The 9,214-nt window shown below is 35.6% G+C and overlaps 1 pseudogene; it reads left to right on the forward strand.

The window, feature by feature from the left end:
• LOC123248311 overlaps positions 1–8,713 on the forward strand; it is a 55,200-nt pseudogene extending 46,487 nt beyond the window's left edge.
• Positions 8,714–9,214: the final 501 nt, after the last annotated feature.

Below are 9,214 nucleotides of genomic sequence, written 5' to 3' on the forward strand. Positions count from 1 at the left end.
TTTTTTTTTTCCCCTCCCATTGATTGTCTCTGTGGCCTTATTTTCACCAAATAGCAGATAATTGCATATATTTAAATAAATTAATTAAGTAAAGGTTCCACAAATTTTAGAAATTCTGAGTAATACAAAACTGTTTAGGACATATGGAGTGAGAGGACATCCCTGTAGAACTTAAGGTAACTGGTTTTACTTTTCTGGATCAACAAGCTCCCACTCAGTTCTATAATATATTTTTATATTATATCTATATCTATATCTATATCTATATAATATATACGTTATATGTGTACACATATAATTTATATATATATATACTTATATTAGTTATATTTTAATGTAACCCTAAATAAGAATATTATACTGGAATATATATATATATTTTTTTAAATTAAAATGGTCCTTCAATCTTTTCTTTGTAAGTAAGAAACCTGCAAGCTATTAGCCACTCTGAAATGCTAGTTTTAGATGTCTTATAGCAATGCTTCTCCCATTGCACAACATTTATCTCGCTTGCCAGAACTTAATCACTATGATGGAATTACAATTTGGTTTTCACTAACCATGATTTACTTAGAGTAGGTTGATTTATGCCAGCAAGAATTTGTTTAGTTAATGGAACATTTTAATTTATGACAGGAAGAAGCATAAAATTGCTTTGAGTATCTGGATTGTATTACTATTGACTGGCAGTCATGATGTGGAATCAGAAGAAAAGTGACAGATAAAAACATTTTATTTGAGGCATATCTGTGACTAGTAGAGTGCAGATTTTGGACTAAAAATATACAGGCTTTTTACTCTACAGTTCCTGCTGCCTCCTCTCCCCAGTTCTTGACTAGATAATGTAGTTCTCAGTGACATATGGTTCTGTCTGTGAAGCCTTTTCAGTTAGGCCTCTTGGGGAGAAAGTGAGATGTTTCATACTATAATGTCATCAGTATGCTACTGGCTCTCAGCTTTAGGTCCCCTTTTATGTGGCCCAGATGGTATGGTTCCCTTACTCTTCAAGCATCTGCCAGAGATAAGGAAATAGTTGAAAAGAACCTAGCTGAGGCTCTATCCAGATGAGATGGGAATGGTGTGAATGGGTCAGAAATCCTTGATGTTAGAACTATTTATGTACCATTAGTAAAGTGGTTGAACCTTTGCATTCAGGTAAACCAACTTTTTTTGTAACATCCTGACCCACACATATTCATTTTTATACAGCAGTTGGATTATCTTTTCCTCTAAATATTTAGAGCACATAGTCAATGACTTTTCTCTAGTGAATGATATGATACTCTCTGTGACCTTAAAGCCTCCTTCCTTCACTACTACATGAAGTGGTATGGATAATGCTGCTCAAAGGTTCCCAACTGAATTGTCAAAAGATTTAACAGCACATTCTGAAATTCATATAATACATGAAAGGTTAAAACCTCACATTTCATACACAAATTAAATTCCTATTATTTCTGATTGAAGTTGTCAGTCTTTACAGCATCCCCATATATCTCCCACTTAGTACCCTTTTCAGAGGGGCCCTAATGCTTGCAGGGAAAAAAAAAATCTTCACCTGGCCTTCAAGACCTCCCAGGTTTATACCCTTCCAGCCTAATCTCATAATATTCCTTTTTATATAGCCGCTGTACTCCTGAAAAGCCAGTTTTGTCATGTTTCCCAATCTCATCTTGCCCCTTTTCTCCTTCTCTGCACCTTTCCCCTCATATCTCTATGTCTTTATTAAATTTACTTTTTATTCTTTTTAAAATTCTCTCTCAGAATTGCAGTATTGGTTCCAAGGCAGGTAGTGATAAGGGCAAGGTGATTGGGATTAAGGGACTTGCCCAGGGTCATGGAGGTGGGAAGTCCATCTAGTTTTTCCTCATCTTTACTTCTTATATCCTATCAGGCTCAACATAGGAGACTGTAATCTTTTTTCTTTGCATTTCTAAGACCTAACACCATGCTTTCCACATAGTAGGTGCTTAAAAATATTGTTGACTTTAATTGACTCGTCTATGTCAATAATTATTTATTGAACGAGTATTACTATCTTCAGGCTAAAGAAAATATAATAAAAATAATGACTGAAGCTGTTAAGGTCTTAGAAGTTACTCAGAGAGAAGACATAGACAAATAAGTATGAGTTAGAATAAGGTTTCTTTTTCCACCAGACTTGTGATTCATTAGCAGTAGGAGTTTCTTGAAGAGGAACTCCTTCTGACAAAGGAAACTAAGTCTTTGAAATTTTTATTTTCATGGAATTGCTTAGGGAAATGAAGATGTTAAGTGTCTTGTCTAGCATTTATCAAAGAAAGGGACTTAAACACATGTTGACCTGACAAAAATGGCTCCTTATCACTCCTAAGATCTGATATAAAATCCTCTGACAAAGTCCTTCATATCTTGCCTCCTAAACCCCTTGCTGATCTTCTCAAATCATTTATCCAACTTACCATCACCACCCCCAACACTACTCTATAATTCACTTTTACTGCCCTCCTTGTTATTCCTCAAACAAAACATTCCTGCTTCTAATTGGATATTTTACTGGCTGTCCCCAGTCCTGGAATACTTTCCCTCCTTATGTCAACCTCCTGGCTTCCTTCAAGTCCTTGGTAAAATCTAACCTTCTACAAACAGCCTTTTGTAATTCTTGTGCCTCCCCTCTGTTATTATCTCCAATTTATTTTGTAGAAAGCTCTTGGTACATTACTGTTTGCCTACTGTAAACTTCTGGAGATCAGGGACTGTCTTTTGATTTTTAGTCCTCAGTGTTCAGCATAGTATCTAGAACACAATAGGTTTTTAACAAAATATTATTGACTGATTTACTATCGACTTCACTGCACAGAATATAAGTAATACAAAGAAATACACAGGAAAAGTGGAATGAGTTCAGAGAAGGGAAAATACTGCTGATTGGTAGGAACACAAAAGGTTTTATGGAGAAAATGTGACATAGGACAAAACTGAGTAAAAAAATAATTGACTTGATAGTTACTATATTCAGCTGGTCAAACAAAGATGACAAATCAGACACAGAGATGCTAATTTTAAAAACAACACTATATTTAGAATTTAGTGATATGGGTTCAAATCCAGGATTTGGTGTTTCAATTTTTTTTGAAAGTGTGAAACTTAAGCTATTATCACAATGAGAATTCTGTCTTTAATATACAGTATTTGAAAAGTGACCATCAGGCAAAGATCCAACTAGACAGTTAGGAAATTCATTCTACTTTTTTGTAGCTCAAATTGTTAAGGAGTTTAAATTTAAACACTGAGTTTAAATTTGTAACTTCAAATCTTTGTTCCTAGTTCTTCTTCTGGAGGGAAGAATACAAAGACTAATTTCTATTCCATGACACAAAATCAGATACTTGAAGCCTCTTTTGATGTTCCTCTTAAGACTTTTATTCTTCAAGCTTTCTTTCCTTCACAAGATCCTTATATGGCATGAGGGACTTAACCATTCTGATTGTCCTAATCTGAACACTCTCATATCTGACAATATCTTAATAAAATGTGGTGCCTAGAAATAAATGCTTTATTCCAGATTTGGGTTGAGTACAACGACCAGGGAAGAGTATAAATGAAGTATCACCTGCGATGTCCTATATATTATGCCTTCTTAAAGTAGCCTGATAACCAATCTAATCCAAACAAATAAAAAATTGTTGGGTCTAGTTCTTTTTTGCCCTGTAAAAATGATGTCATTGGGAATAGTTTGATATTCTACTTTTCAGCCTTTCAATAAGAGGGAGAGGAGGCTGAGGGACATGATGTAAGTCATTGTGATGAGAATGGAGATGATCTTAATCTGGAAGGAACCTCTTGTTCCATGGAGCTGAAGCCAGGCAGGGTAACAGATGCAAAATGAAATCAGTGTTGCAAGTTCCCTAGCAACAAGAAGAAAATGAAAGTGTTCACCCACCCAAACAAAGGAGAAGCAAACCCTCAGAGGGTTTTTTTTGCATAATGTATGTTTTGTTTTTTTTATAATTTTTCCAGATTAAATATAGATACAATTTTAATAATAGTTTTTTTTCTGACATTTTAACCCACCTTTTGTCCTCCCTTCCAGCTCTTCCTCTTCCTCAAGAGAGCAGGTAATATGGTGTATGTTGTACATGAGGTTTCATGCAGTAGATAAGACTACATTCATCATTTTGGGAAAGACATATTGCTTATAAAAGAAAAAAATTAATGGAGGAAATGAAGAATAGTATGTTTTGATCTGAATTCAGGGTCTATCAGTTCCTTCTTTAGTGGTAGATAGTCGTTTATGTCATGAATCCCTTGGAATTGTCCTAGATTCTTGCATTGATTAAGATTAGGCCATTCATTGATCGATATCATACTTTGTTGCTGGTATTGTGTACAACATTCTGCTGGTTCTGCTCTCTTCACGTTAAACCAATTCTTGTAAGCATTTCCAGGTTTTTTTGTAAGCACCTTGTTTGTTATTTCTTATAGCACAATAATATTCATTATAATCATCTACCACAAATTATTCAGATATTCCCCAAATGGATATCCCTTCAGTTTCCAATTATTTGCCCACAAAAAGTGCTAGTGTGTGTGTGTGTGTGTGTGTGTGTGTGTGTGTGTGTGTGTGTGTAAATAAGTCCTTTCCCCCTATCTTTGATTCCTTTGGAATAAAGATCTTCTAATGAGTAGTCTTTTTGGATCAAAGAGGATACATAGTGTGATGACACTTGGTTATGGTTCCAGATTGCTCTCTGGAATGGTTATATCAATTCAGAACTCCACTGGCAGTGTATTAGTGCCCCAATTTTCTCACATGCCCTCCAACATTGATTGTTTTTCATTATGGTCATATAAGTCAATCTGTTAGATGCAATGTGGTATCTCAGACTCAGAACTGTTTTAAATTGCATTGCTCAAATCAATAGCAACCCAGTATTTTTTAATATAACTAAAGATAATGTGAGTATCTTCTAATGGGAGTAACATTAGTTATTTCCTTATTTCCATAGAGCTTCCATGGATGAAGGAAATCCTTGTTGTCCTTGTGGGTCAGGGCATAGTGGAGGGCTATTTCCCTTGACCTTTAATCTGGATTGGTAACTGAAGAAAGTGTTATCTTCATGGCAACTCTAATTTTTCTGGTGCTATAGTTGATTATTGCCATCTCTCTTTACACTGAGAGATTCATTATACATTCCTAAGATTTTCCATTACCTGTCATTTTGAACTGAATTTTTTAGTTTCAAAAGCATGTTTGTAGAAGTAGAGGAGGGCTGAGGAGATTCTTTAAGTGACTATAACATTGTTAATTAAAATTCCTTTTATTTTTGCTATGTTTGTTTTACCTTTTTGTTTTTATTTTCCTATTTCAACACTGCTTATGTCAGGCCTCTTGTATCCTTGAGGTCATGGCCAAATAGTAATGTCCCTAAAATCATTTAAGTGGCAAAATGTACAAAAGATTGTTATCATCAAGACTTTATCACCAAGAGTTGAAATATGTTGAAAACAGTATCCTAACCAACAGTCCCTTGAACATTATCTTAGTTTTGCCTTACAAGATATTGAAACCATCATCAAGAGTTGATAAGCTCAGGGGATTAAAAACTCAGGCTATAGACATCCTTTTTTGGCTGCTTGTATAGAAAAAGACAGAGAGTGCTCCAGGCATGCTCTGATCTCTGTCTGGCAGAACATGATGGCCAATGAAGGCAATGGAGCTATGCTCAACTGAATCAACTTAAAATATATTTACTGTCTTTGCTTTTGGAATGTTCTTCTACAGATATGGCTAAGTAAATCTCATATCGTTTACTATTGAACAGGCACTCAGTGTTTCATTTTATAATACCAAACAAGCTGCCATAGGACTGGCTTGAATCAGACTTACTTCTAGACAAAAGAAAGGCAACAGGGAGAGTAAAATCTCCAGAAATGAAAAGAGTATTAATAAGAATCATGTTTGCAGGAAGGCCTGTGTCAGAATGATGAGGAAGAACTATACCAATAACAATAAAATAAAGAAAAATAGCTTCTAAATAAGTAAACATTTCATCAATGAATATTTGGTAAAAATAGTTTAAGTGAGGTGAAGTTATTAAAACAAATTTTACAATATCCTTCTGAAATTGTAACAAAGAATTTCTAAAGGCCCACAAAGTAATTTAAAATACTTTTAAATTTAAGTGAAAATCAAAGAAATAAAGGCAAAATTATTAATAATAATCAGCAAATATAATGAGAAAATAAAGAATTTCAATAAAAATCAATTGTATGGGGGAAATTAAGCCAGAATTGGAATTCAAAGATCTAGAGGCAGAAGAAATATTCATTGAACAAAATGAAACTGAAAAGACTTATTAGAGATTAATAGAAAAAGAATGATGAAATTGAAAATAAGCAAAAGATTATGGATCTTATAAGAGAGTGGGCTAGACTAAAACATACAATGAAAACAATACTGTGATATATGTTCTTAAGGAGAAAGAAAGAGATTTAGAATTAGCTGCTACAAAAGATAGTCTCATTAATCAAATCCAGTTTATATCCACTATTTAATGTCTCCAGCATCTTGGAATATTTTCAGGCAATATGAGATCTCAGTTGGCTTTGAAACTGCAGAAAGACCTGAGATTTTTACCATGTATAGAAAAGAGATGACATCATTGTTCCTAAGATAAGAAAAAAAAACTGATCTTCTTGCCACCCTGAACCCCCCAGAAATTACATTCAGATACAAGGAAATGACAAGTATTATGTCTATAGAAAAGACTTAGATGACACAAACTGGGAGACTATTTTTATAGCACTTTGGGCAGATCTTGGACCCTGATACTATAATTTACTAATAAACATTAGTTTGGTTCAGAATTTCCCCATATTTATTTTATCTTTTATACTGTTCACATTGTTTAATTGTTGAAGAACAACAAAATTTTATTGGAGAGGAATGAACTGCTTGAAGAACAAATAGATAATATTAAGGAATAGGTGTCTCGATTGTGTCACAAATGGTCTCCAAAGGGATGAACCACTTCAGTTCTATGCCAGTACATTTGAAGAGAGTGAGCCCAAGTCTATCTGTGCAACCCCACTGGAAAAGAATGAATCTTTATTTTCTATCCAGAATTATTTTCAGCTGGATTCTCTTCAGAATAAATTAAAAGGCCCTGAAGAAGAACATGTCATACTTAGATCAAAGCCTGTCAACTGAAGTCTGAAATAATCCCAAGGAAAATAACTTATTAAAGCCTGAGTCAAAGAGCTGAGGGATGCTAATGTCTGGTTCACCAGTATCTCAGAAGAGTTGGCCAAGATAACAGAAGATGTTATCAAGAAGAGACTCATCTTCTCTCTTAAATAGTTGATCTTCAGAAGACAGCCAAGGCTTGTGCTATAGGAAATGAGGAATTCTTCTAATGCCTGGGAGCTGCTATTGATAACCATAGACAACTTATAGGGCAATTGTGAAAACTAGAGGACAAGTATGCAGAATGCATTGAAATGTATCATGAGGTTCAAGAAGAGCTGAAAAATCTCTATAACAAATCCATGCCAAATACCATTTTCCAATGTAACCATTCCCTAGGCTGCATTCTCATGGATTCTTTGGCTGCTAAGATATAAAGATTGATGCCAAAAGTGCTACAGATGGAATAACTTAAATCTCTTGAAAATTCATCAGAAGTGTGTCTTTGAGACTAAGAGGAACATCAGTCAAGGAGTTAACCAACAGTTCATGACCCCATTTCCCATGGACATTCCAGACTCTAACCAGTCCTCCGCCATGACCTCCATCATCTCCATCTGTGTCAGCACACCAAGGTTCAGTCTTGGGGGTGAGGTGAGGGTTGACATCACAATGTCATGATTGACAATAAGACCAGCACCATAATCCTAGAAATGTATCATGGGAAATAAAGACAAGAATAAGAAGCCAGAGACTCCAGGGACCCCTGGCTCTCATGACCTAGAGATAGTTCTTTGGTGACTATTGCTTGCAGGGGAGAATTACCTTTCAAAAAGAAGGTTCTTTGAGGAAGAGGAGAAGAAATGACAGAATTTGCAAAGAAGGGTGAGCTTCATAGTGCTCCCTTACTCCAACTGAAAGCATCATATCCCTTGACACCCAATCAAATTTTTCAGGATTCACCAGATTTTCTATCATATCATTCAGCAGCCACTCATACATACCTGCTGAAGAAACTTTGGGTTGTAAAACCCTTAGAAGGTTCTGCCATATTTCACTGCTGGCAAAAGTTGGCCAAGTTTCACATTGGGGGAATATTGACACCCCCCCCCCAGTGAACTATTGTCATCAAAGGTTTCCAGACCCTGGACATTGACCTGGATGAAATATTTTGTTTTAATGATTCTGAAGTTAAGATAGGTGACATTTCTTATAAGGGCCTTGGTTCCTCCATGCCCCTCCAGCAACTCGAAGACCTCAGATGAGAGGTCAGAACTCCAAAGGCTTTTTCAGACTATAAGATTTACTCAAGCCAGTCTCAGTAGTTCACAGAGGAGATTCTAGAGCCAAAGGTAGATAATGATAATGAGGATGAGGAGAGGGGTCTGCATATCATCCAGGAAAGTATATGTCACAGACCAGCTCCACTTTTACCTTTACCAACATACCACATCCTGTACCCCGCCTGATGAACTCACAAGGGTCACACCAAGCTTTAATTCTGCACCAACTCTAGCTTATGGCAATTTTAGCAACTTGAAGTGAAATGGTTCAACACTGAAATTGCTGTATTATGGATTTAATTTGCTGACCTTAGACAGTTCCTCTTTTTCACTCTTCCCTTTAAACAATTGAACAATTGCTAGAAAGCCAGGCCTATAAATGAGAGGTCTTGGGTTCAAATCAGACCTCAGAATCTACCTAGCTGTGTGTCTTTGGGAAAGTCACTTATCCCCAGTTGTCTAGCCCTTACCAAACTTCTGCCTTAGAAGTGAATCTAAGTATAGATTCTAAGAGAGAAAATAAGGATTTTTAAAGAAGATTCAATGCAAACAGAGAAAAATTAATTTAAATTTAATACCTAGTATGTGCCAGGCATTGTGATAAGTGCTGGGGAACAAAAATAGTCAAAATATAGTCCCTATTCTCAAGAAAAGTATGATTTAATGGAGGAAGCAACAAGCAAACAAAGATAACTACAGGATAAATAGTGAGAGAGAGAGAGAGAGAGAGAGAGAGAGAGAGAGAGAGAGAGAGAGAGAGAGA

Source organism: Gracilinanus agilis, chromosome 1 (genome assembly GCF_016433145.1).
Source record: "Gracilinanus agilis isolate LMUSP501 chromosome 1, AgileGrace, whole genome shotgun sequence".
NCBI lineage: Eukaryota > Metazoa > Chordata > Mammalia > Didelphimorphia > Didelphidae > Gracilinanus > Gracilinanus agilis.